Below are 27866 nucleotides of genomic sequence, written 5' to 3' on the forward strand. Positions count from 1 at the left end.
TGGGTTCGAGCCCCGCGTCAGGCTCTGTGCTGACTGCCAGCTCAGAGCCTGGAGCCTGTTTCTGAGTCTGTGATTCCCTCTCTCTCTGACCCTCCCCTGCTCACGCTGGCTCTCTCTCTCTCTCGCTCTCTCTCTCTCTCTCTCCNGGCTCTGTGCTGACTGCCAGCTCAGAGCCTGGAGCCTGTTTCAGCCTGTGACTCCCTCTCTCTCTGACCCTCCCCTGTTCACGCTGTCTCTCTCTCTCTCTCCTAAAAATAAATAAAACATTAAAAAAAAAAAAGAAAACTAGGTGAGGAGGGTGATAGGTAGACTGCAGATGAGCGATTAGACAGACTGATGACGACGGTGATGACAGATGATACCCAGATGACAGAGATGGATGGCAGGTGAATGATGTGGGCGCCATCCCGTGGCCGTTGTTAATTACGCGCATGTGGTTCCAGGGTTTAGTGTGTTTTCCCACAGTGATTACCACTGAAAAGGCAACTTGAGAATACATTTAAAAAGCTGATGTATTTCTGTCCGCTCACCCAACATAAATATGTGGGGGCCATGAACGGGGCTCTCTGATGCATATTTGTTTCTGATTAAAGTCTCAGGAAGGAAAGGAAGCAGCATGAGTAAAAGTGCGGAATCAGATCCTTGAAGTGCTGGAGCTATAACGGACGGACGATCCGATCCAAGCCACCGCTCTGCGGGCGGGTCACCTCCGCACCCGGCGGTCGAGCTCTGCTCCTGAACTCACAGCCAGGCAGCGGCCCCGCCAGGACTCAGCCAGGCCTCCTACTGTTCTGACCACTGACTAAATGAGCACCATTTAAGACAAGGTCTAGGGAGCGCTGGTGGCTCAGTCACTTGAGTGTTCAATTTTTGTTTCAGCTCACGTCCTGATCTCATGGTTTTGTGAGCTTAAGCCCCACGTCGGGCTCTGAGCTGGTGGCGCAGAGCCTGTCTGGGACCCTCTCTCTCCCTCTCTCTCCACCCTTCCCCTGCTCATGCTATCTCTGTCTGTTTCGAAGTAAATACACTTAAAAAAAAGACAGTATCTAACATGAAAATCTCTTTGGATTCCTGTTCTTGACGAACAACTACAGGTGTTTTTTATTTTGATTATTTTTGTTCCTATGCAAATAATTACCTATCAATCTTTTTTTTTTTAACCAATTAAGCTACGGTGCTTCATCTCAAAGAATCTCATTAAAAGTAATGGGCTTGTCCTCCTGGAATTTAATCTTGTTTTCTTTATTAAAATGTTTACTTTTTAATGCCTTCGAGAAAGTCTGAAAGGGAGAAGAGAACGTTTCATCACATTTGAATAATTTGCTCCTGTGTCATTGGCCACATGGGTATTATTCTGAAACCTTCTTTATGAGAAGCCCATATTTTCCCCATATTTCACAAATTGGGGAGTGTTGCTGCATTTTATATGAGTAAGAAAGTTCACGCTACAGGGGCGCCTGGGTGGCTCAGTCAGCTGAGCATCCGACTTCGGCTCAGGTCACGATCTTGCAGTTTGTGGGTTTGAGCCCCACATCGGGCTTGTGCTGACAGCTCAGAGCCTGGAGCCTGCTTTGGATTCTGTGGGTGTGTCCCTCGCTCTCTGCCCTCCCCCACTTGTGCTCTGGCTCAGTCTCTCTCTTTCAAAAATATATAAATATTTTTTAAAAAGGAAATTTCATGGGACAGAATACAAAACCATGTCTAAGAAGAGTTTTCAACTTTATTTCTAGAAGCCCTACTGGATTTGCTTATAAGCGAGACACGTGACAATTCAAAGCCTGTGTGTTTATTCCATGGAGTCACGGCAGGCGTAGCGCCGTGGAGCAAGTCACCACGTCTCGCCACCTCCGACAGCCCTTGTTTTCTTACGTAGGAAGGCCGACAGAGCAGAAGGCCATTTCTGGACGTCTGAGTCACAGAGCCAAACTATAACATACTCTTCAGACCTTCTCTTTCTTCTTAGCAGCAGATGGCACTTTTCACATAAAATTTCACCTTGAACATTAAAGAGATAAACCCAGGATTGCTCTGGTTTAACCATGAGGGAGCAGGCTTGGATGCCAGACCATTCTTCCTACCACCACCCGCCAGGGGACACCTGCTGAGTTCTCTTCAGAAACACCAGGATTCACTGTAGCCGATTTTGAAAAGACCTGATTAGATTCAAACGTAGCTTTATAGACACAGGTGCTCCTGCCGAACACCGGGAACGCCCCTGCGAGCTCGTCTTCAGCAGCGGCTGGAGCGCGCTTTGCCCTCTGTTATCCTTAATGATCCGTGTGGGCCTGGAGCCGCCTGTGTAGCCCGCGGAGGCCCGCGGCGCATCTCAGATGCTCTGGAGGAGCCCCCGCGGCCCGGCATGGAGCTGTCGTCGCTGCCCGGGCTGCCTCTCCCGGTAACACCTTCCCAGCCCTGCAGGAGGAGAATGAGGAGATGATGATTTTTCATCATCTGGGCCAGACCTTCTAGAGGGGTCAATAGCCCCCTGAGGCCCTGGTCACTCAGAAGTGACAGCTCCCAGCCCCCACCAAAGGGAAGGGGAAGTGAGAGTCATGGAAGACCCCTCCCCCTGGCTCGCGTCTCCTTGGAAAGCTCCCGGGTTTTCTTCAATAATAGCAGCCAAGGGATTCGGTCACAATAAAGTTGGAGGTAGGTACTATGCCTGCTTCATGGCTGTTTCAAGAAACCACCAGAACTCTACTTTGGCCTCACAAGAGGGGACATGAGTCACCTGGCAAGCCAGGTGTGAGTATTTGAAAAGAAATGATTCACGCCTGGAAGTGAGTTTGTATTGTAGAATACTTTGTAATTAAAATGTCTGTCATCTCTCTTATGCCCTCAATATATTAAAGAAGTTGCCAACTTCATCAATCAAAGTATCCGGTCATCACTGGTTAATGGGAAACCGACTGTAGAAGACTGATTAAGATAGGAAATGAATTTTTAAAAAGTTAAAGAAAACACATAAAAATAACAAACACTCAAAGATGTTCAGTTCAAATATAAACAGGATACTTTTATTATATAATTGCGGGAGTAACTCCTTTTTTAATAAACACAAGAGATATGCCTTATGTATCATGTAGCAAATGGTTATTATATTCAAGTCATTCTTAAGCAGTCAGAAAATTAACATCGTGCATATCTTTCCAATGTTCCCTAGAAAGAAGATTTTTTCAGAGCACACAATGTAAAAATAATAACTTGCTGGTAAAACTCAAGGGATTGGATGACCTAGAAGACAGATAACATTTAACAGGTAGGCCATGCTTAACTACCTGAGGGAAATGTAAAGGTCCCATTGAAATGTCGTGTAAGACTCAGTGATGTCATGACCCAAGTTCCTAAAGGACACCATTGTCACCATCTTTCTGCCACCAGAAGTTAGTGTGTGAATTCCAAAAACTACGTGTTTGCAATACAGTTTAAATGGCCCGAGGGACAGGGTCACCCTACTAAGAAATCAGTAGAAATTGTAAAGAATCTGAGACTCAAAGGCCTTTTTGGAAATATTGTCACCTAAAAGAAAAATCTATTTCTTTTTCTGATTTACACTTCTGCTCAAACTGGAATTAGGAGCATATAAAGGGGAGGGACAGAGTCTATCAGCAGACTTTTCTTTTAAATATCTGATGACTTAGGGGTGCCTGGCCGGCTCAGTTGGTAGAGCATGAGGCTTTTGATCTCAGGGTTGTGGGTTCAGGCCCCACGTTGGGTATACTAATTATCTAAAATCTTTCAGAAAAAATATCTAATGATTTTCAATACAGAAAAAAAAGATAATCTAGCAATTCATTAGCCTATGCATAACAGATACAATGACTATACTTTCATTCAAAAAAGCAGACTGTGTTCAAACACTGTACAAGTTCTGATTTACATCAAGGCAACTCACATGTTTAAGATAAACAAATCCTATCCATCTACTAACTCAAACCTTATACACTTTGAACCTACTTTCAAGTTTCTCTGTGCAGAAAATCTGTAAATCCTCATGTTTTTACTCGTCAATACTCTGACTAGTACTTACTAATAAGGATAAGAGGAAGCGGTGGTGCAAACTTGTTACGTGACACTCGCTATGCACCAGGCACTCTGTGAAACGCCTCACTACAGCTCCGTGGGCTCTTTCATTCACTAATAGTCACCAAGGTGCTGCCTCTACTCTAAGGGCAGGTGATGGAATAGTGAGCTCAGTGGGTACAGTGCCCGCCCCCCAGGAGCATGAACACGAGTAGGTCAGAGGATGCGAAGCACACAAATAAACACATACAATATATAACACGACGAGTGTTGTGTGCTGCACATGTCTTGAGAAGCAAGGTATAGCAATGCGGCCATTTCCTGGAGGAGGGATCTGGGATTCAAGTAACTTGATCCGGGACTCAGAGTTGAATTCCAAGTTCACCAGATTCTATAGCTCAAGCTCTAAATCACTGCACTGCGTCACTTTACCATGACTTGTGCACAATAAAAATATATATCTTGACTTCCTATTAATTAGAAATTGATTACGAGTCATTTATTTTTTTTTTATTTTTATTTTTGAATATTTTTATTTATTTCTAGGAGAGAGAGAAAGAGAGACAGCGAGAGCAGGGGAGGGTCAGAGAGAGAGGGAGTCGCAGACTGAAACAGGCTCCAGGCTCCGAGCTGGCAGTCAGCACAGAGCCTGACGCGGGGCCCGAACCCACGAACTGCGAGATCATGACCTAAGCGAAAGTCGGACGCTTAACCGACTAAGCCACCCAGGCGCCCCGATTACGAGTCATTTAAAATAAGCCCCCAGCTTGGTTCAGACACTGGGATTCAGAAATGGACATATAAGGGCTTTGCCTTCTGGGGACTCATCTCTAGTAGACTTCAAAAAACCCAACAGATATTTGCAAATGCGCGGTTAGAAGTATAAACCCAGACGGGAGTGAGGGTCCTGACCAAGCCCCACCATGTGCCTGGCACACTTCATTGTTGTACCGATATCGTCTCCTTAAATCACCATCTTACCAGCAAACTGGAACAAACAAGTGTTTGCAAGAATTTGTAAAAGAAGCATTCATCGATGATGTAAGAGCCCCCCAGGCATGAAACACGCCAGCAACAGTTCCCTGCCGCCTACGCAGCGACGTGCCAACAGAAGAGACTGGAATTGGAGAGACTGAACTGTTCCCAGGAAGACACTTCGGGCCACGCCGTCCCCACGGCCATCCCCAAGCGCGCCACACCGTCCCCACGGTCACTAGGTGCACCCTCCTAAAAGCATGGCTAACTTCACTTTTGACATGTGAACCATCGTCTCCCCTTCAGGGTCCCCAGGAGCATACTTAAATAAAGATTATTTTTATGAAGACGTGGAGAAACTTTCCATTTGCCCTTTCAGCCTCATTGCCCGCTAACAATTTTTTTAAAGGGGAGAAAACTGAATAGCTTACAAGCAGACTTTAAATTCCCCAAGCCGGCCGTGAGGTTCCTCCCTCCCTCCTCCTCCAGGCCTGTGCAGCCTGACTTCATCTCATGAGATTCGCCTGCTCAGCGCGGCAATGCTGACGCGGGGAACATCCTTCTTATTTTAATCTGCCTTCCTCCCAGTCCTCGCACGGCGTGGGCAAAAAACTTCGGCTTGGAGAGGATGATAAACATGGATCAAAAACAACAAAGGAAGCAAATTCCTCCCCACCCACAATGCAGCATCATAGAACTAATAATCCCCCAAGACGTCTACCTGATTTACAGGTCAAAAAAATGCCCGCTTCAGGATGTGTTTACTTCCTGGATGTGCATCAGGGAACCCTGAATATAAAAGAAATTAACCATGTGTCTAGTTTGTTAATAGTGTCATTTAAAATGCAGCCTGTTCCAGGCAGGAGGGGCGAATGAGCAACACGAATCTCGGAATCGCAGGGTGTGGGCTGTGGCTTCAGCGGGGGCAGGACGCGGAGAGGGCGCAGAAAGCACAACACCCGTCAGCCCACTGTGACCGCAGGAGGGACCATCACACCCCAGTTCTTAGTGAAACGCGTTGATTTCCTTCCCACCTGCCCATTACCCAGATGTGGACCACGATGCTTAAATGTCAAAATGACTTCTGTCCTCTCCCACAAGTGTCCCTAAATCTTGAGTTAGACGGCACTTTCTTCTTGTGTTCAGGGCAGCTGATCTGAGCTTTGCAGCCCAAAGCCGACCCAGAAGCCCATCATGAGCCCAAGTCACACATGCAGAAGAGGGGATCTCGGGGACGGCCTGGCCCGGGCCCAGCACTGCCCTTAGAGCACGGTCGGCTGAGCACCCCCAGGGCGCTCCCCCCAGGATGCTACCTCATTTCTGCTCTTCCTTCCTCAGGCCACAGAGACCTCGTTTCCGTCAATCAGTTGTGCTCTTTAAGGAAGGCAGAAGCACCACGTGCCTTAGTTGTACCCGCAAACTAACGACGAAGTGAAGGAAATGGGAAAAACGCACTGTCACCACCCCGGAGAGGTGTAGACACGCTCAACAGTCTCATTCAGAAGCCTGTGTGCAATCTGCCCTCTCGCCTGATTGAACTGACCTAACGAGAGGGCATGTGGATCTGCGGACCCTCTGGCGCTTGCCTGTCAGAACGGCAGACCTCAGGGACGCCCCTGAGGATTAGGGGTCAGGGCTGCAGACTCACCCGGTTGCTTCTGCATTACTGATAACTGTGCCTCCCAGGGTCCTCACTTAGTGCGGTCACTTGAATGTTGAGCTCTACTCAGAGAGCAGGAATGCTCTCCACCACTCTCTCCATGGAACCTGAAAGAAATCTGGGAGAAATTCCTGGCCCTTCTAGAAGGCAGGAAGGACTGCCTGCTAAGGAGTCAGTTCACATGGCCCAGTATAAAGGGGCGCTCACTCTCAAGCATCCCCAGTGATGGTGACAGTAGGTCACACAAGTGGGCAAATTGACATTTATGTGATAAAACTCTACAGATGCTTCAGGCCCACAACGTTGATGGTAAGATCTGTATATTTTATTTTTCATGTTTATTTATTTATGCTTCAGAGAAATAGAGAGCGAGTGGGAAAGGGGCAGAAGAGAGACGGGGAGAGAGAGAATCCCGACCAGGCTCCATGCTGTCAGCACAGAGCCTGGCTTGAGGCTGGAACTCACAAAATGAGATCATGACCTGAGCTGAAATCCAGAGCTGGACACTTGACTGGCTGAGACACCCAGGTGCCCCGAGATCTGTATATTCTTGATATTTCCTGCTTGTTGGTCTTGAAAAGCCATCTGTCTCTGGTTCAGACTAATTTCGGTGCTTGTGGTGATGCCGGCTGCACAGTTGTGAGAGACACTCAAGTCCCACTGATTCCTCCCCTTGGTGTGCGGACGGTGGCTTCTCCCTCTTCCTCACCTGGTCTCCGCTCTGGACAAGGGTATCCCTGGTGTCTTTTCTTCTACGGACACTGGTCCTATTGGATTAGGGCCCCCACTCCATGACCTCATTCGACCTTAATTATCTCCTTGAAGGCCCCATTCCAAAGACAGTCCTGATGGGGGTTAAGGCTTCAACAGGAATTATGGCGGCATAATTCAACCCATTACAGGATGCAGATAGAGGGGGTATACGCTCAGAAAGCTACGTCCTGTGCTCACCTTATGCAGTGTGATCAATGTCTATGCTGACTGACATGTGCCACGAAGGTCATTTAAAATACTGTTGGTATGTTTAAGTTGGCTATAGAATTCCATGAGTTAATAATTCCTCATTGCTTCCAAAAACCATTTACTTTTTAGACTGGAAATCATGTATCCAGTACAGGGAAAATAGTTCTTGCTACAAGAGACTCATTAGCTGCCATGCAACGTGCTGTGTTTAGCTTGACTTCCATATGCAAAAAGAAACGGTCATATGCCAGAAAATCTCTGAGAACACAAGTAAGCTAGGGAAGGCTCTAGAAACAATGTCAAATGGGTCGTGGTGAAGTCTGTGAGGCCCAAACCTCAAGAAAGTGCAGTGGAAAATGAAGTCACAGGAATGTTGAAAGAGGCCATCATTTGAAAAATGAGTTCTTTGTACCTGTGTGAACCCAGAGGTGAGAGAGAACACTAGTAATTTCCAGTGGAGAATGTGGACAGATACAGAATTATTCAACCAACTAGGATAGTCTGTTCTGTGTTAGCTCTCCTGTAGAAATTGGCATTTCCCCCGCAGTAAGCTGGAGCCTGACATCTGTCAGGGAGGTTAGAAGCACTAATGCTCATCTCACCTGGAGAATAAATGACCCTGATGTCCCTTCTGGGACTGAGGACTGATGAGCTCAGGACCACATGTGGGACAGGCGTGCAGGCCTGTGTTTGCACACCTGTGATAGCATAGCTCTGCCCCAGTTCCTCTAAGAATGCTGGGAAACAGGGACACTGGTGGGGCTGGGGGGCTCATTCGGTTAAGCATCCAACTTCAGCTCAGGTCATGATCTCACAGTTCATGGGTTCGAACCCTGCATCAGCCTCTGTGCTGACAGCTCAGAACCTGGAGCCTGTTTCTGATTCTGTGTCTCCCTCTCTCTCTGCCCCTCCCCCGCTCATGCTGTCTCTCTCTGTCTCTCAAAAATAAAGACATTAAAGAATTTTTCTTTGGAATAAGAATGCTACTATGCAGCACAAATCAGTGTGATTCCATTAAACATCCAGCAGAACACAGGGAGAAGGAGAAGAAAGAAGAGTGAGATGGGCAGCGACACCCCGAGCACAGTGCGGCCCCCACGCACCCGGCACACAGGCTAGCACCCCTGCTCTCAGATCTGCTGTTGCCTGCTCTCCACACTATTTCCTTTTAATTTCTCTGAAGACACGGCCCATCCTGGTATTTTGCTGTTAGAAGGCACTCAAGTCTTGTTAGCGGCCGCTTCAGAAATCACCTTCCTCGTAAAACTCCAGATTTGATCTTGGGTCCTAAGCGCTGATGAGTTCGTTTTCCATAATAAGAACTGTTATAAAAGTAGAAGCCTATTATCTAATAGGAAATGTCTAAGTATAAATAAATATACATATACATAAATACACGCTAGATATAATGACATATGTCATATAATGACATAGTGCACGTATGTAATTTATTTAACAGGAGCCTATTATGTTCTGTCTTCTCTGGGCTGTAATGGACCAACGGAATTACGGTATTCTGTAGCCATAATAATAAAGCACTTACGCGGCACACATAGTATAGCTATTTTAATATTGTGTGGAAATAAAGTAGATATTGTGATGAAACCGTGCGGCACAGTCCTCGGTCACTAAAACGCATTTCAAATGCTGCGAAGTCAGAGCTGCATCGTGCGGCCCGCACCTGCCGACCCAGGAGAGCCGCACCTGGAGCGTCCCTAGGAGCAGGCTGTGGAGGACCTGGGATCCCACCGACCTCGTGGATGCGGGGGAATAAGATAAACGTGACCGAGGAGCAGGCCGGGGGAGCGTCACAGACCATGGCCTGCATCTGACAGATGAGGGACCTCAGGCCCTGCTCCAGGTCCTGCCTGTCCCCGCGCTCAGGCCGCCCAGCGTCATCTCTTTCCTGAGTCAACACCAAGCCGATGGTATTGCTGCTGAAGCAGACGGGCTGGGGCTCCAGCATGATGGGGAAGGGTCCCAGGGCGTGCAAGGCTGCTGACCCGATGCCCGCACCCCTTCACTCAGACCCCGTGCCTTTTGTTCAAATATTTGAATCCTTTTGTTCAGCCTTTTAAAAATGCTTAAATCAGACTCCATAATGATAAGGGAAGATGTAGGAAAGCAAAGAAAAGAGGGAGATTAAAATGAAGGCTGCATTCGCCCAGGGAATGAGTCAAATAGCCGAGGCAAGCAGGATTTACTGACCCCGATAAAGAGAGAAGAAAGCGGAGCAACACAGAGCCATTAAAGCGACTGTGTGTAGACACAGGAATCTGAGAAAATAAATTGGAAGATGGGACAGTGTACATATAAATATTCAGGTAGGGTGTTATGGCCACATTAAAATTCTTTGGGGGGATAATGTCAAAGGGAAGGCATTAATGCAAGCAATATAGATTGGTTCCCAAACAGCATAGAAGGGGCAAATCCCTAGATAAGTGAGACATAGGCACTTGGAGCTGACCTTGATGATTCTTCCCGAAGGCCTCTGATGCTGGAGGAAAACAGCAAAGCCCACGTTTGGAAGGGGTACATGAGGGGTCCCTGGGGAGTGAAATAAGGCTTTAAATATAAGCTCACGAGGGACATGACGTAGGCTCTGGAGATACAGGACTCTGGCTCGGGACAAAGATGCGGGAAGATTAGGTGGTGTGTCTGTGCACAGGGAACAAACAAATCCCGCCCCGGAGACCTCGACCTCAGCCTCATCGTCCAGGACCTCACCCCCTGGACAGAAACCCGGGCGCCCCCTCTGAACTCCCCACGCAGCACCCAAGAACGTCCCTCTGCTCACACTCTGGCTTGACGCCATGGGGAGCCTTTGCCTGGTGAAGGAGCCCTTTCGTTCCCCAGGAAGTCCCTGGGCGGAACCACTTTAACAGCTTGAAACTCCCCCTGAAACTGCTCACATGACCAACCGGAAGCAGAAAGTGAATGTAAGAGCGATGCTGGTCTTTGAAAATCAGTGGAAGAAAGTTCTTCACACAAATTCTAGTGTTGAACTAAATCATTTCCTTGCTGAAGAAGAAGAAGAAGAAGGAGAAGAAGAAGAAAAATCGAGATGTGTCCTTATCATATAACAGTGCACAGTGACTGGTTCCCTGCCAGAGGTGGCCGTGTGAAAATGGAGCAGCCCCCGCAGGCTCGCCGCCCACCTGTGCACACCTGGACGCTCACAGCTGCGGCCGAGAGGACCCGCCACCTGTTCCTTGAACCCCCTCCACTGCTTCCTTTCTTCCTAGTAGCCCAGGACCCCGGAGCTTCTGCCCAGAGAAACTTTAATTAATCAGTCACTGCCTCCAAAATGTGCTTCCCATGTCCCCACTCTGCCCAGAAGTGACTCACTGCATCTTTCCCCTTAGAGTTAATTTTAATTTTTTCAAGGTGATTTAAAGTCAGCTGTGTCTCATAGCAACAACCATCACCAGAAAAGTTCCTTTCCCACCTGAAAAGATCCTCGGAGGCAAATATTCTCATCTCTCTTCCATGTTCATGAGGCATTACATTGCCACCAACTACTTTCATACCCACCTCAACATGTTTCCATATTTTTTGATGTTTGAAGTGGCCACCCCCTCACGAGGCGAATCCCTATGCCTGCACTGTCCATTCTTCTCTGCTTCCTGTTTTATGGACTTTGTTAGACTTCATTTTCTTAGGGCAGTTTTAGGTTTATGGTAAAGTGGAGAGGAAGACACAGAGATTTTCCATCTACCCCCTGACCCATTACACACACAGCCCCCCTTCAACATCCCCACTGGATGGTCCATTTGTTACACCCGATGAACCCACAAGGACATGTCGTCACCACCCGGAGCCCACAGTGTACATCAGGGTCCCTCATGATGTCATACATTCCGTGGGTTTGGGTGAACGTGTAATGCCATGTGTCCATCACTATGGCGTCAGACAGTACCTTCTCTGCCCTAGAAATCCTCTGTGCTCCACCTGTTTGTCCCTCCCCCCATCCACTGACTCCATTGTTTTGCCTTTTTCAAAATGTCACAGAGTTGAAACCATACACTATGTAGGCTTTTCAGATCGCCTTCTTTCACGTAGTAAGGTGCATGTAAGGTTTCTCTGTGTCTTTTCATGCCCTGATAGCTCATTTCACTCTTGTGCTGAATGGAATTCCGTTGTCTGGGTGGACCACAGTTTATTTATCCATCACCTACTGAAGGGCTCCTTGGTGGCTTCGAGTTTGGGCAGTTACAAATAAAGCTGCTATCAACATCCTGTAGAAGTTTTTGTGTGGGCAGGAGTTTTGAACTCCTCTGTTAAATACCTAGGACTGTCCTTGTGGGGTCAGGTGAGAGAGTACGTTCAGTCCTTTAACAAACACTGTCTCCAAAGTGGCTGTGCCATGTTGCTTTCCCTCCGGCAGTGGGTGAGGTCCCCATGCCTGTGTCCCCTCCAGCACGTGGCACCGCCAGGGCTCGGGTGCTGGCCGTTCTCGCGGGTGCCTAGTGGCATCTGTCTTTCTTCTTCAGAAACTTTTTAAGAAAGTTCCCTTCTCTCACTGTCTCCATTTCACCCTGACTGACTCCTGGGGGGCGAGGGGGCATCTATCTACACGCCTAGGTCTGCTCTGTGTGGGAAAATGCATGTTAAGTCAGTTTTTTAAAAATCTGGTTTCACCGCAAAGCTTTCTATTTTTCTCATGACACTTGAACATGAAGGAAAAAGCTAATAGTGGGTAACGAACCTTATTTTGGACACAGGTTACCGAGTTTACCGCCTCTGAGTCTCAGGCAATAATTTAAGCTCTCAGTGCTCCAGCTCCTCATAATAAGATGGGGATTAAGATGGTGTGTACTTACTGGATTGCTTCAACATGGTACACGCTCAAGTGACTTCGTAGAGCTCCCAGCAAACGTATGAAGTACTCACTAGAGGTTTAAAGTAATAACAACACAAAAGGTCTTGGCTTCTGTGTTCAGAAATTCAACAAGAACTTCCTAATTTCTTTCTCGGGATTCATTTTCTACCTCTTTGTATCTTTTGATGATCTTTTCAAGAATGTTTATTTTGAGAGTGAGAGAGGGGCAGAGAAAAAGAGAGAATCCCAAGCAGGCTCCATGCCCAGTGCAGAGCCCGATGCAGGGCTCGATCCCATGACCCTGGGATCATGACCTGAGCCTAGATCAAGAGTTGGACACTCAAACAACTGAGCCACCCAGGTGCCCTGCTTTTGACGATCTTGACTGCTCTTCTCTTTTTCCCTTTCTGTCTCTCTTCCTCTCTGTCTCTCTGTCTCTCTCTCTGTCTCTCTCCCCACTTACCATGCCAATCATAAAATAAGGCAACCTGAACTTATATAAAAAGAGATGGCTACTACTAGCAAGTGTGAGGCTTCCATGCAATGGCAACCCTCCTTCCACCTGCACCGAGAGGAGGGGAGAGCATCAACATGGCACTCACGGAGACTCACAACAAAAGGCCAAGGGTGAAAACATAACATTTTGAAAACAAAGCATATTTGGGGTTCATCGTTTACAAGGAAAAACAGCATATGCTAAAATATCATGGAGACACGGGTGTCGGAAGCATTATTACTTCAAAGGGAGAGACAGTAAAAACCTCACCACCAGATAACATGGGTTAGATCACACGACATTTAGGTTCAGTGGTGCTGAGATGGGACCAGCTGCGTAGAATGTGTTTGCCACGTGACACGGGAGATTTCCTGCTAGGAAGATTCTCTCCTCACCCAACACTACTTCAATCCCAGTCCTTGGTGCAAATCTTCCAATAGATTTCAAATCCAACCTGTGTGTGGACCGTAAGATAGTAACCGGTTGGTGGATTATCCATGCGTCTTCCTCCCTCTCTCTCCCTTCCATTTGTGTTTTGGGTGCTCATTAGTCCAGGCTTGAAGGGATGGAGAGAAGCAAGAATGTAAACCACTCACTCTGCTGCTTAGTAGTGGCACTTGTCAAGTGCATGCTGGGTAGAAAGGTTAAATGGCGGGGAGGGGGGGGGAGGCTTCTGAGATCTATGGGTTTAATTTTCTCAAGTGATCCCTGCCCCCGTCAGCGTGATAATTGAGAGTTGGCTGCATTTTTTCCTATACAACCAGATAATCTATAGGGAAATGAGAATTTGATTCCTGTGCGTCTCTATTTAGACTCTCAGAAAGAGCATCTTCAGAAGCATTGCGCCGCTTAATTCCGAGCAAACTAAAAACAGAAATGAGAAGCGCTAATGAAGATATCTGTTAATTCATTATGGGGAAGAAGGCAGCTATCAGAGAATTGAAAGCAGGCAATTTTCCTGGTCTCAGGGAAGACCCCAGAGAAAGCAGAATCCATTTAATCTAACTGAGGAGACATTAAAAGCATAAATTAAGTATGAGATTTATTTACAACCTATCCAATAACACTTCTTATGCTTGGGATCTAATTGTCCCCATTGCAAAGGAACCGTATAAAGATGTCAGAGAACTTGGTAAACTAAGATGGTCTGTACCTCTGAAGTTGGACTCTGTTCATACCTGAAAAACTATCCTCCACTACTTTCATGCATGACTGTCATCATGTATTTAGAATCTCTGAAACTGCTCTATGGTCACCGCCAACAGTAGATAAAAACAGGGAGGGAGGCAAACCATAAAAGAGTCTTCAATACAGAAAACAAACTCGGGGTTGATGGAGGGAGATGGGTGGGGGATGGGCTAGATGGGGGATGGGCATTAGGGAGGACCCTCGTTGGGATGAGCACTGGGTGTTACATGGAAGTGATGAATCACTACATTCTACTCCTGAAGCCAACACTACACAGTATGTTAATGACCGTCAATTTAAATTAAACATAAATAAATAAAGAGGGAAAAAATCCGTGGTGCACTGATCCTAAAACACTATGTTTAGTTTCCCAGGGGTTAGACCCTCCCTGAGGATGTTGTGCGATTCCTGGTGTCTCCTGGATGTGGTCCTTGACGCTCAGCCTCAGGAGGGGCGGCCACTCTTCCTCCTAATTGCCGTATCGGTCAGAATGAAATGACTCTGAAGGGCCTGTCTGTGGGCCGCTGTCCAAGCCACAGGACGCATACAGATGGGGCATTCCAGAAAGCCTCCTGGAACCCCAACCCAGAGTCAGGAACCAAAGGCAGGTATTTCCCTCCAGCAGAGGGAAGGAAAGAGGAACAGACCAAATGGCAGGTGTCAAATGAGTTACCATTACAGTCCCTCGGAGCTCCATCCACTTACTCTATGAATTTACCAATAATAAGAAGTGAAATCAAAACATGTATGCATAAGGGCGCCTGGGTGGCTTAGCAGGTTAAGCATCCAGCTTTGGCTCAGGTCATGATCACACCGTCTGTGGGTTTGAGCCTCTGTGCTGACTGCTTGGAGCCTGGAGCTGCTTCGGATTCTGTGTCTCCGTCTCTCTCTGCCCGTCCCCTCTCATGTTCTCTCTCTCTCTCTGAATTCCGAGACAAGAGCAGCCATGCATTGGCCTCGGCTTCCCAGAGTCCTCAAGTTCTCAGTTGCCTGGGACAAAGGGCTCAGGCTGCGCGGGGAGCAGGAAGCTCGTGTGACGGGGACGCGGGCCGGCTCACAAGTTCGCTGGCCTGCGCTCCCGGCTCGCCTTCCCCCTGGGGATGAAGGAAGCCTCACGACACAGCAGATGGGCCCTCAGACTCTTCTGCTCAAGCGGTGGCCTCGCCGGCTTTACAGCCGGGGGCGCATACGCTCTGAGCGCCCCCGTCTTGCCCCGTGTGTTGGACCCAGGAACGCGTATGTGGTCCTCATCCTCGTTCCCGGCGCGGAGCCCCTGGACCCCAGGGTGGGGAGAAAGGGGCAGCTGCCGGTGCCCACAACAAGCCCCTTCTGACCACGCCCGAGTTTATGCCAACACGGGGACTTTCTGGGCCCCAGAGAGTTTGGGGACAGGGCCTCTGGCAGAGGACCAAGTCCTTGCCCCACCCTGGCCTCTGGGAAGCAGAGGGGCTGGACATGGACTTCAACCACCCGCTTGCAAAGACACCGGAGAGCTTCAGGCAGGTGCACCCGGGGCTGGGTGCGGGGCGCACCGGGGAGGGCTTGGAGGTGCCGCCCCCTCCCCACCTCGCCCCCTGCACTCCTTCCGGCTTCCAAAGGAGTTGCATCCTTTATAACAAACCACAAAGGTACACAGTGTTCCCCTGAGGGCCCTGAGCCATTGTGGCAAAGTATCAATCCCGGCAGGCGGGCGTGGTGCCCGGCCCGCAGCCCCTTGGGAGGAAGTGCAGAAGTCTGTACATGGCCCCCGGCGTGGCACAGGGACGGTTGGCAAAGCGGAGCCCCTACCCTGGGGGACAGTTCGTGTCCCAGCCGAGGTAAATGGCGGGACTCCGGGTGCACACCCACAGAGGCCCGGGGACGCGGGGGAGACAGATGCCCCTGTGTCTCAGGGCGAAGCGAGTTAGACAAGCGGATGCTTTCCGTTACCTGTTTGTCCGCCAGGCGGCCTCAGGGTGGGACCCATGCGTCCCTGTGAGGTGAGGAGGCACCCCTCCCCCTCCCCGAGAATGCAGGGCATGACAGCAGATGGCCAAACCCACGGACACCACTTCCTGGGATACGGTCACCTGTCCACGAGCCAGGGTCGGACCGGCGGCCACTGAACTGCTGGGTGGGACGGGACCCCAGCCCCTTCCCACAGCGGGAGGGTTGGGGAGCCCCCCCCAGACCCGAGTCCCCACGACATACACACAACCTGAAGAACTAAGTGCATGAGCGAGTCCTCTAGAACGAAGGTGGATGTGCATCTGACTGAAGCCACCGAGCGCCCAGCAGCAAGAAGGACACTGACGTAGAGCACGGGCTCTGGGTGACGGTCCACTGCCTTGGACAGGCGCACAGTCTGGTGGGACATGGGTAATGGGGGGGGGGGCAGCGGGTGCACGGAACGCTCTGCACCTGCTCCTTAATATCGCTGGAAACTTAAAACTGCTTTAGAAACTAACATCTTTTTTTTTTTTAAGAGAGAAAATTTAAGTTGAGTAGACGACTACGCTGAGCCCCAGCAAGTTTGCAGGTGCGAGTGTGTTTCACGACCCCACAAGAGGACAGCTCACCAGGAACGTCGGATCTAGAAAGGACTAGGAAGAAAGACAGGATCCCCCACCCCAGCCACCCCGCGCCCAGCCGCCAGCGCGGAGCCCTTCTGCAGGCCGGGGCTGTGTGACCCCCGGGCGCCGCTGCGTCTCTGGGCCCTGAGCCGCAGGGCTCCCTGCGGTGAGAGACGGCACTGCGGACCATCGCGTTAGGCCTCCCGCCCCCTGCACCTCTTCTGCAGACGCAACACGATCGGGAACAGAATTTTAGAGGCTCTGTCACTCAACCCACCGAACCCAAACGGACTGAGACGGCCCGGGCCTGGGGCTGCGCCTGCTCGGCGCCGCCTCCAGCCGCTGTTGCAGCTCAGCGGATGCCGCGTGGACACCGTGGACACCGGTGTGGGGGGCCCTCCCCTCCCCGAAGCCCCCGCCCGGCCTCTCACGGCTCGCCCCCCGCCTGAGCACAGCCACGGGGCTGGAGAAGCACGCAGGGAACCCCGGGTTCCCAGGGTGGGGTCCCAGTCTCCCCACGGGGGAGCGGGGTGACGAGGTCGCGAGCACGCGGTCGTGCCCTGAGAGCCCCCAGCCCCTCCTCCCGCCTGAGCACACGGACGGGAGGGGAGGGGAGCCCGGGAGCGGCGCCCAGCAGACACGGCGTCTGTGGTGCCTGGACCGCCGCCTCCAGCCTGAGAAATAAATAAAAGCCTGTGGTTTACAAGCCTCGGGTCTGCTGGCCCCCTCTGTGCCCTTGTCATGCACGCCGCACATTTCAGCAGGCGCCCTGGCAACCTCGGGGCCGACACAGGCCGGCCAGGCCCCTGCACTACCCAGCAGGGCACCAGCGGACCGGAGGATCAAAACCGCAGCCCCAGGGCCAGGGCCCCCGGGGGCTGTCAGGTGAGGGTCTGACTTCGGCTCAGGTCGTGATCTCGCCGCTCCTGAGTTCAAGCTGATGTTATAATTATGGGCATAACATACCCAAGAGGGCCTGGCTGAAAAGAAACTAGGGGCGTCTGGGGGCTCAGTGGGTTAAGCATCCGACTTCGGCTCAGGTCATGATCTCACTGCTTGTGGGTTCGAGCCCCGCGACGGGCTCTGTGCTGACAGCTCGGAGCCTGGAGCTGCTTCGGATTCTGCGTCTCCCTCTCTCTCTGACCCTCCCCTGCATGCACTCTGTCTCTCTCCCCTTGTCTCTCAAAAATAAACATTAAAAATTTTTAAAAAAAGAAGAGAAAGAACCACCTGAAGAAAGACCCACTCCCCTAAAGCAGCATGTTTATGTGGATTTGCTACGTCTTAATCAAACAATGCAAGGGTGTCACGACTAAAAAAAAAAAAAGGCAAATTAATACTCTATGTTGCTTAAATTTTTTAATCTACAAACACATTGGGAATGTTTTAATTTCCATAATTCATCAACTTACTCAATCTCACAGGAAATCGTGCGTTCCAATTGATTTGCTTAGAAAACCTTAAAGCCTGAGCTGCCTGAGCGACATCAAAAATCAAGAGAGAACTAAAATGGTACTTCATAGTTATCAAGTGTTTATCCATAAGACACATCAGGGGTGTTTTAATTTTCATAATTGATCCGCTTATTGATTAATCGCAAATTAAATAAATGTCGCCTAATTGACTTGTAGGAAGTTTAGAAACCCTGAGTCGCAAGAGTGCCTTTGAAATCTACAAAGTATAAAAACCATGCTTCATAATATTAAAACTAAAATATCACATCTGACCCACCAGGAGAATTTTGTAAGAGCCACGTCCTGTGTGGGTTCTTTCTCACGAATTAGCTCGCTCAGTCCCCTAATAACGCAGTGAGAACAACCGTCTCACGAGATTGTGGGGAAGATTACATGAAATGAAGTACGCGAGAGCTTCCCTACCAGAGTTTAAACCCATGGAAACACCACAAACAAAAGGAAAAGAAAGCCAGGAAGAGACACACACACTTGCCGATGTGGCCATGAGGTCTATAAATGCTCACGTGCATATAGCACACGGGAACACAGCACAATGGTGACGGCATGCACGCAGAAAGAGCGCGTAGAGACCTGTAAGGAAACGGTGATATTAGAGGCGCCTGAGTGGGTCAGTCGGTTAAGCGTCGAACTTCGGCTCAGGTCATGATCTCACAGTTCCTGGGTTCGAGCCCCACGTCGGGCTCTGTGCTGACAGCTCGGAGCCTGGAGCTGCTTCGGATTCTGTGTCTCCCTCTCTCTCTGACCCTCCCCTGCTCATGCCCCATCTCTCTCTCAAAAATAAATAAACATTAAAAAAATTAGAAAACAGAGATATTATGAAGTAACATACAAAACTTTGGACCCCAAGCATTTCACTTCAGCATTTTTATTGTAAAACATCAACCATGATCCGAATGCCTAGGAGGACAGAAGCGGCTAAGAAATACACATATTTGACCCACAGGAAGGAATATTATTATGTCATTCAAAGTGGTGCCTCTGAGGAGTACTGATTACACAAAGGATTCTCACAAAATGAAAAGGAAAGAGAAAATTAAACAAAGGAAACCATCAGATTCTGGTCTGTGCACACATATCTACACGGAAGAGAGGCCTCCATTATTTCAACTCTTTCTGTTCATTTTCTAAACATTCAAAAAGAAACGCTTCTTTGAAGATGGCTTTGAAGGACTGGGATTATGGTGAGCACACAGGTATCTAGACCATTATGTTTACGTTCCTCAAAATGAAATGATATTGGCTTCACACAAGACAGAGACGAGGCCAGGGATACATCCCAATGTCAGCAGTGGTGGGCGCTGTTTGTCACCCCTGCTTACTAACATCAGCAGAGGTTTTTGCCTTTCAGGGTGTCAACAGAATATTTTAAAATTCACCTTTTCTGCAAGAACAATGATCCAGAGACTGTCAGCCACTGGAAAGGCAAGTTCCAGGATGGTGCCAATTTTCATTGCACGGGTTACAGAAACTTCAAAGGCACAGATGTTTCACATGAAATTCTCAATACCTTTGGGAGAAGGGGCCAAAATTCACATATGCGACGCCTCACAAGTGGAACTTGGCAGTCATGGAAGCGAGTCAACATCACCTTTTCTGATTCCCAAAATGACATGATAAGTGAGTTAGAAAGAATCAATTCTCCCCACTGTATACAATGCGAGTAAAATAAACTGGGAAAGCTTATTCTTTAAAGGGGGAAAAGCTACCCCTAATTGCAAGATCATAATATTTGTAATGAATTCACTGGGCGATCTCTTCTGCATTGGAGTTCAAATATGCTCATTTCTAGCTGAATTCTAAAGACATTCCACAGTTATTATCTATACTATTAAAAATGTTTAAATAATGTGCTGCTTCTCTGGAATCTGGAGTCTAAATCCTGACAAACTAGGAGCCAGACATCCTCATAGATTTGGGATAGAAGGCAAGGTCAAATCTGTACCTGTTGAAAAAATTATGTTTTGATTACCAGGTAAAATTATCAAGTCGGTAGCCAGTGCCTTCGTCCTGTATGGCAGCCTGGAAAAGCCATGGCCGTGCCTCTTGACTCCTGGGGTCTCCTCCCCTCCTGGGTTCCGAGGCGCCTCCCCGCGGGGTGGGAGGGAGTGGTCCTTACTCAGACCTGCACTTCTCCACCATCTCTGACACGATGACTCTGTGGAAGAGCAAGGAAGATACATTTTCTCTTGTGAAAGCTGTTGAAATTCATCTTTAGTTGATTCATAACTGGATTTTTCAGTCTAGGGTGGTTTGGAATGGATATTTTCACAATGTGATTTTTCCCTTCTCTACTTAATAACGAGGTTCCTTACTGGATAAGCAAAAGAGATATTATTGATGAAATGCTCTCGTAATACATCATCCTGGGTTTGGCAGCTCGATCAATAATTTATGCCCCAAGGCCAAATAAAAAGAGAGACATTTTCAAGTTTTTATAGACTATCAAACTCCAAACTGTCAGCTACTCCCAATATAAATCTATTTTAATTTCACTTTCAACAGAGTCACTTAGCCTTCTACACTGCTGTACTTAAAGTAAAAAGAGAGGGATAAGGTGACACATTAATGAAACAGTGTAAATAACTTAAAAACTTGAATGATTATGAAGTCACTTGCCACCCGTCTGAATGGTGAGTTGCTCCATTGTCCCTGCCATATTTCTATTTCCTACAGGAAATTATGCAGTAGGTTATTACGATGTCTCCACACATCCTTGAAAAAGATGCTTCTCTTACTTGGTTAGAGAGTAACATGAGTTAGAAATCACAGGAAGGGGTCTGTGCCACAGTACATTTTCTCTGTTCTGGGTCAAAGCTCTGCCAATCCTGCTTGGTCAATCGCTAGACAAATATGCTTTCTGTCCCAATAGTCAGGCAGTCCGGAAGGATCCAGGCAATGCCGTGTCCAGTGACAGGAAATCTCCAAAGGAAAGTCCAGCTGATTTGCATTGTTCATGGCGGTTATGTTCTGTTAAGTCCCCACAGACACTGAATTAGTGATGGCGCATTGAGCCGCCTAGGGAAACACGGGGTGAGCTGCTTCTGAGCCAATAGTCACAACGTTCCCATCAGTCGGTCTAAACAAACCTTGTGTTATATGTGCTTTCGTTTAAAGCCACCTTATTGAATATGGAATGTTGAGGCATGAAAACAGAACTCACTGCTAACATCCTTGTAACTTGTGCCCCAAGAAGGGAGTCTACATAACACACGTGTCCCCCAAAGTCTTCTGGAGCGACAAAACACTAGACGGCATTTCAGCGCTAGGCTCAGGGGCCCTGTTAAACAGTGAGATCACCAACACACTTGTCGCTAGACGGCGCACGGAAAGAGCACGTACTGGCAGTGTGAAGGCTGAAACAAGAGGGCGGAGGACGGCCCCCTTCACCTCCGCCAGGGACGGGCATGCCCGGGACCCTGACTTTTCACTGCTCTGGGCAGGTCCCTGAACGGCCCTTAAAGTACGGTGAGGATTGATGTTTGAGTTATAAATACAATTCAGCAATTACACTGATGTGGAGAAAGGGAATCTGCAAATCATGAACACCAACTGTACAGAATAAGGAAGTTAAGACCCACACGTGAAGGCTCCCACAAATGCGATGATAAATGACAGGTTTGAAAAGTGTAAATGGGACCTTCAGTGATGCTTCCGGAACAAAATCTACCTGTGATTTGTGGACCATATGGCCTATCTCATTAGCATATACAAAGTGTGCTCCCTCTTCAAATAGAATCAAAGAGGAAGTTCCTTTAATTAGTCAAGTGCATTAGGCCTCCATCTAAATGGGTCTTTAAAGAAGGAAAGAAGAAGTCAAAATAGACAGTTGAGCCGCAAAATAGGACAGGAATCATCAAAAGAAGCAGAAGATACGGCTGCCAGGAAGCTGATAACCTGTTGGGGGAAAGCCCACGGGCACCCTGGACAGTGGGAGTGGTACCACCAGTGTAGACATCAGTCCAAGATTACTGACTTGCATGTGCAGGTCTTAACTGGAACAATTCGCCTCGATTTTGCCTCAATAAAGCTGAGAAAAAAAGAGCATTAGTCCAGTGGTTCCCCTGGTACCTCTCTGTCACCCCCAGGATAAACACGCCATGAAACAGACCAAGGGGTCTGGCCCCTAAAACCGAAAGTTGGGAGTCTTTCCCAATTGTCACAGGAAGTAGGAGGGAAACTTAGAGAAAGAATTGGCACGTTCGTGGGCTTACCCCCCCACCCCACGCAAAACAATAGCTGATGCGATTAAGTGTTTCGTGAGTGTTTCAAAATGGAACTAAATGGTGATGATGCTCAAAGCATCAAGAGTTGTGTGTGTAAGGTGGACGTTAGGCCCGGGGCTGAATTTCCATCTGCTGGGCACGATGGTCCTAGTTTTACTGGGAGGGGGGCGAGGAGGATACAGTCCCTTCCTGCACACGTGGGCACATGTGCGGCACGTCTCTCTGGAAGAGCAGGTGGAAAATCCGCTCCTCTAAAAAAGTTCAGATCTCCTCAGAAATTTCCAAAATGCTTGGGAGAGACCCAGAGCTCCGCCTCGATGTCCACGGCCTCACCGACTCCCCAAGTCTGCCCGCTCCCCTCCCTGCACCTTCAGCGCGCCTCGGACGCGGTGCTGACTCCCACACATTTGCGAGAGCCTCGCACCTAGTCTGCGGGAAGAGGAGAAGCACCTGACTGATTAGCGATTCTGTTTCCGCTTATCTCCACAGACCCTGGTCCCACGTACCGTGAGGCTGCTCCCCAGAAACTTGATCCTTTCCACGCGTCTCCCTCAAAGGGAGAAACCTGAGCCACCCGGGAATGCTGGTGCCCAGGTATCTGGTTTGAGGACAGCCGTAAGGACAGGGCAGGTGTCTCTGGAAAGGCCCAGAGAAGGCAGGCCAGGGGGTCGGGCTGACACGGCCTGGCTTCGTGTCCTGGGATGTCACCACCGGGTGGCCGCGCTGCACCTCAGTGTTGCTCAGTCTGCGCCCCCGACACTCCATCGCTGCCTGCGGCGTCCTCATCCTTCACCCCGATGGTCTGGGCGAGTCTGCATCCACACATCTGTCTGGCCAGAGGTTCCTTAATCCCCATCAGTCCTGGCGATCACAGGACCTAGAAAGACTCTCCCAGGCACCGAACATAACATACAGCCGTTGCTTCGTGTTTACCTGCTTTGCTCAGTGCAATAATAAATCTGGGGCAGAGTGACGATCATACATAGTAAATATACACCAACCCAGCGCTCAAATAGACAGCTGTCAGGCATATCCTGAGAGAGGTTTCCAACGTGATTTTACACCGTCGCACGCAAGGAAGACATTACTTTATCTCAAATTCTTTCCAAGAGTGTCCTCATCCCACGCAAAAAGTCAATCTGGTGCCTAAGGATTCTGATTACAAGTACGATTGCACCGGAAAGATCTTGCTGCAAAATCAAGTATGATTGCACCCGAAAGATATTGCTGCAAAATCTAACCTCCTGATTGAAAAACTTGACTAAGAATTTGAGACTTGAGTAAGAATTTAGGAACCCTGTGGCAGCCCCATCATGTCTCAGAGAAGAAATCAGCGAGCCCAGTGCTTCCGGGACCATCGGCGAGTGAGAGGCCAGGGCCCGTGTCTCCCCTCTGAGCTTCCCCAGCGCTCCCCCTCCTCTTACAACGCGCAGTCCAAACTACAACTGCTGTTAAGACCCCTCTTCAAAAATAAGAGCCTGGCATCAGGGCAGATGGGAGTGACGTTCATTAGCCCTCATTGCACCATTTACACCCCGATCGTGTTTTTTGTGGTGTAACACATGCTGTGTATTTTCCCACCTGCCCTCCACATAAACCCAGCAAGACATATGGGCTGCAGATGACTACTGGCCGGCCAATGGTGAGTTACAAAAATGCTCTGGGATTTGCTCAAATTCACACAATTAATCAGTGATGAAGTCATAACTGGAAACCTGGAATCCTGATGACCCATAAGCAGAGGCGGGTTGGAAACTCCAGATGCTAAAAAGAACTATTATTGCAAGAATTGCCAGGCACCAAATGCATGCCTATGAGAAATAATCAGATTATTTGGAGATTTCCTTTTATAAGGTGATTTGATCGCTGTTTTCACCAGAAGCAGGTAGTCAGCACTGAGTAATTCATTTTCCAGGGTCCTTTCTAATCCAACAAAGAGATTTGTTTCCAAAAGGCCAAAGGGGTGCTGCTGGAGAAAAGGATGGACAACGCTTCTTCTTTTTTAATTTTTTTAATGTTTTATTTATTTCTTTGAGAAAGAGAGAGAGACAGGGCATGAGCAGGGGAAGGGCAGAGAGAGAGGGAGATACAGAATCTGAAGCAGCTCCAGGCTCCAAGCTGTCAGCACAGAGCCCAACATGGGGCTTGAACTCACGAACCACAAATATCATGACCTGAGCCGAAGTCAGACTCTTGACTGACTGAGCCCCCTGGCGCCCCAAGGAACAGACAGTGGCTTGGGTGGATGTGGCCTGTGGGCTGTGGATGGCACCCACTGACCCGATCCAATCCCCCTCAGCTGGCTGGGCGCAGATGGGCCCAGAGGGTGTCTGTGGACCAACATGGATGTGGGGGGGGGGTGGTCAGAGCAGGGACACAGGGCGCTTGGCCAGCCCCTTGCTGCCGGTGCAAGAGACGATGCAGCCGACGGCGCCCTCACAGGGACACAGGACAGGTCCTTGTTGCAGCTCTGCCTCGAGGCCGCCCCCCGGCCCCTCCTCAGGATCTCGGTCTCGCCGAAACACGGTGCCCCCCGGGGACCTACATACAATTTGCTGTCATGCTAACCACACGGGCAGGCTGCCTCACAGGAAGGGTAGGCTTCTCTGGGCCTCAGTTTCCCCCTCTGTACAGTGACCATGATCACCGTGCCTCTCCAGGGGCTGTTAGGAAAAGGATTTAATGTGTATAAAGTCCTGAGAACACCCGCTGGCACGGCCTAGGTCTTTATAAATTCTCTGCTTTGTTAAATATTGAAGACAAGTGGAGGTAAGAAGAAATGCTAATAAGCAATTTTAAAGGCAAAAATAAATAAATAAATAAACACATAAAAGAAATGAAGACTCAGCACTTACAGGCCACCAGAGCCCGTCCGGGGCCGGCGCCGCCGAGGGGGGCAGAGAGGAAAGGGCAAGCTCTGCAGAGGGTGACCACGTAGGCTCCGTTTCCGCGCAGCCGAACTCGCTGGTTGGTGACGTCAGTGCAAAGTGGTGCCCGCCTGTGTGGAAACACGTGCCACACCGCTGAGTGACTCCCCGCGTCCCCATGAGCCCCCTCGCGGTGCCGCAAGCCCGTCTGACGGGAGTGGGTCTGCAAACCAGGGTCACCCGGCCTGGAAAATCCCAGAGGCACCGTGGACGCACCAGAGCCCCTCCATCCGTTCGGGGCTGGTTTCTACCCCGGGTGGCCACCCAGCAGTGCTTTTTGTTCACCACCTCAGCGAAGACCAGATTTCACACATTCAGGATCTAAGAAAGGGGACAATAAACCCACGTGAGCCAGATAAGGGGCTGGAACACTTTCCTGGGTTCGAGGCACAGGTCTGAGGGCTGGAGGCCGGTGGGAAGGAGCCTCCTTTCACGCGGTGCTCAGAGAGCCGCGAACGCCGGCTCCCGGCAGCAGGTGAGCCGGGCTCTGCGACCCAGAGAAGTCGGGAGGCCCATTCTAGCCCCGCAGCTGACCTTGGGTTCTCTCTCTTCTTTCTGTTTCTTTCCTTCTCTCTCTCTCTGAGACAGAGAGCACGAGCAGGGGAGGAGCGGAGAGATGGGGAGAGAATCCCAAGCAGCCTCTGCGCTGTCAGCACAAAGCCCGACATGGGGCTCGAACTCACAAACGTGAGATCAGGACCTGAGCCAAAATCAAGAGTCGGATGCTTAACCCACCGAACCACCAGGCGCCCGACCCTGGGTTTTCTCACGAACGCACACGGTCCGGGCTCAGCAGCCTCACGCGGACCCCGCGGCGACCGACTCCCAGAGCCTTCGGACTTCCCGACTGGTGACCTGCTGCCCACCGGGGGGTCTGACCGCGCAGCCAACGACCACCCACCGTGGTAAGTACGAAACCTTCTTAGGAACACCGCACCCCCAGCCCACCCTGTGAACGTCCATTCATTAGTTAACACCCACCGCGTGTGAAAGGTACAGTGAGCGCATGGGGCTGAAAACGGGCCCTCGGCTGAGCTGCACGGACAGACAGACGGACAGCCTGCGAGCTGTCGCATTGGACGGCGAGGGGCGGGCCCTGCGTGTGGAAGAATTAGGACGGAAGGGCGGCTGGGAAGGTGGCCGTGAGCAACAACCGGGTTGTGAGAGGAGAGTGAGCAGGCAGGGGCCCCGTGAGAGCGGCCCCCCCTCCGAGGGGGCAAGGATGTGCCCTCTGAGAAAGCATGGAGGCGATGGCGCTCCTGCCTACACTGCAGTTTCTTTCATACCCAGAATGTTCCAGACACCACTGCCCCATCGCCTCCCGTGAGATGGAGCCTGTGTGCCCACTTTTCCCGAGGGTTGGGATGATGTCTTCGCTGCTGGAAGACACCGCGTGCAGCAAGTGAGGCCCGAACTGCGGACCCTGGGCCCCGGGTCTTTCAGCTTAACCCACATCCTCAAACAGGGTGCCTGCAGTGAAGACGGAAAGACCCCAAAGGAGAGGACTGGATGGGAGGGATCACGTGCCCTCGGCCTCCGGGTGAAGCAACCACACGGGGAGAGCGGCGGCTGGAGAAGCTGCCACTGTCCTGCTTGTGCGGCTGCATGAGACGTGAAGTCACCGGGACCCGCGTGCGGAGGACGTGGCCAGCAGCCGGGGCGCGGGGACCGGAGCGGCCGCGGAGACCCGCTGGTGCATCCAAGCCTTCCTCCACCCTCCCCGGAGATGGAGGGCTTGACCGTCCTCGGTCCAGGCAACAGAGAGCCGACAGTCACAAGTCCCGCCCCAAAGGGCCTCCCGCTGAATGGGGAGGACGCGGTGCTGGAGTGTCCTTCCCGCCGCAGCGCCAGGGCCCGTATGGAGCACACAGTGGGGACGCCATCCAGCTTCGTGTGACCCAACTCAGAAAAAAAATGTATCCACTTTCTCCATCAACCTAGGTGGCTGGCTTCCTCCTTCAGTATCTCGTTGCAAAAATAGCAATGAGAAGTGGTACCATTGAGCATGTTAAGAATCTTTTTTTGAGAGGTAATCCACGGTTATTTCTGCACATAACAGATGTGCTTCTGTTCAAATTTGGCTGAAATTACGGCGTGCAGATCATGGATGTGATTTGTGTGGCCATGATCTGTCCCACCCATGAATCGTGCGGCGTGGATTTTCCCACAGATTTCCCTCAGCTCCGTGCTCACAAAATGAACAGGAACCTCCAAGGAGCTGCTGTGTTTAAGCGAGCTTAGTGTGATGGGGGAGGAACCGATGCATATTCATGAAGGAACAGAATAAGGGAGGCTGGCCCAGCGCGGAGGAAACGTGCGGAGTGTGGTCTTGTTGATGCTGGCATTGGGCCATCAATAGCTAACTTTGCACAGAGGCGTTCCTTCAAATAGCCCTTGGTTTTCTCCTTAATAACGCTCGGCTTTTTCTCACCTTTGTTTGCTTATTTGCACTTTGAAAAACCACCGGGCCGAATGATTCCTGAAGTATGGATTAGGATGATGAATCATCGCCAATCCTCATGGCAGCAAACCCGAAACACAAACAGAGCATTTTTCCAAATA

At 49.9% G+C, this 27866-nt stretch overlaps 1 non-coding gene across 1 annotated transcript; it reads left to right on the plus strand.

Moving 5' to 3' along the window:
- The first annotated feature begins 3645 nt into the window (after nucleotides 1–3645).
- TRNAK-UUU lies at nucleotides 3646–3718 on the plus strand. The gene has a single exon. It is a non-coding gene; the product is annotated as a tRNA-Lys (tRNA).
- The last annotated feature ends 24148 nt before the right edge of the window (nucleotides 3719–27866 follow it).

Source organism: Hyaena hyaena, unplaced genomic scaffold (assembly GCF_003009895.1).
Source record: "Hyaena hyaena isolate Hyena2069 unplaced genomic scaffold, ASM300989v1 scaffold_545, whole genome shotgun sequence".
NCBI lineage: Eukaryota > Metazoa > Chordata > Mammalia > Carnivora > Hyaenidae > Hyaena > Hyaena hyaena.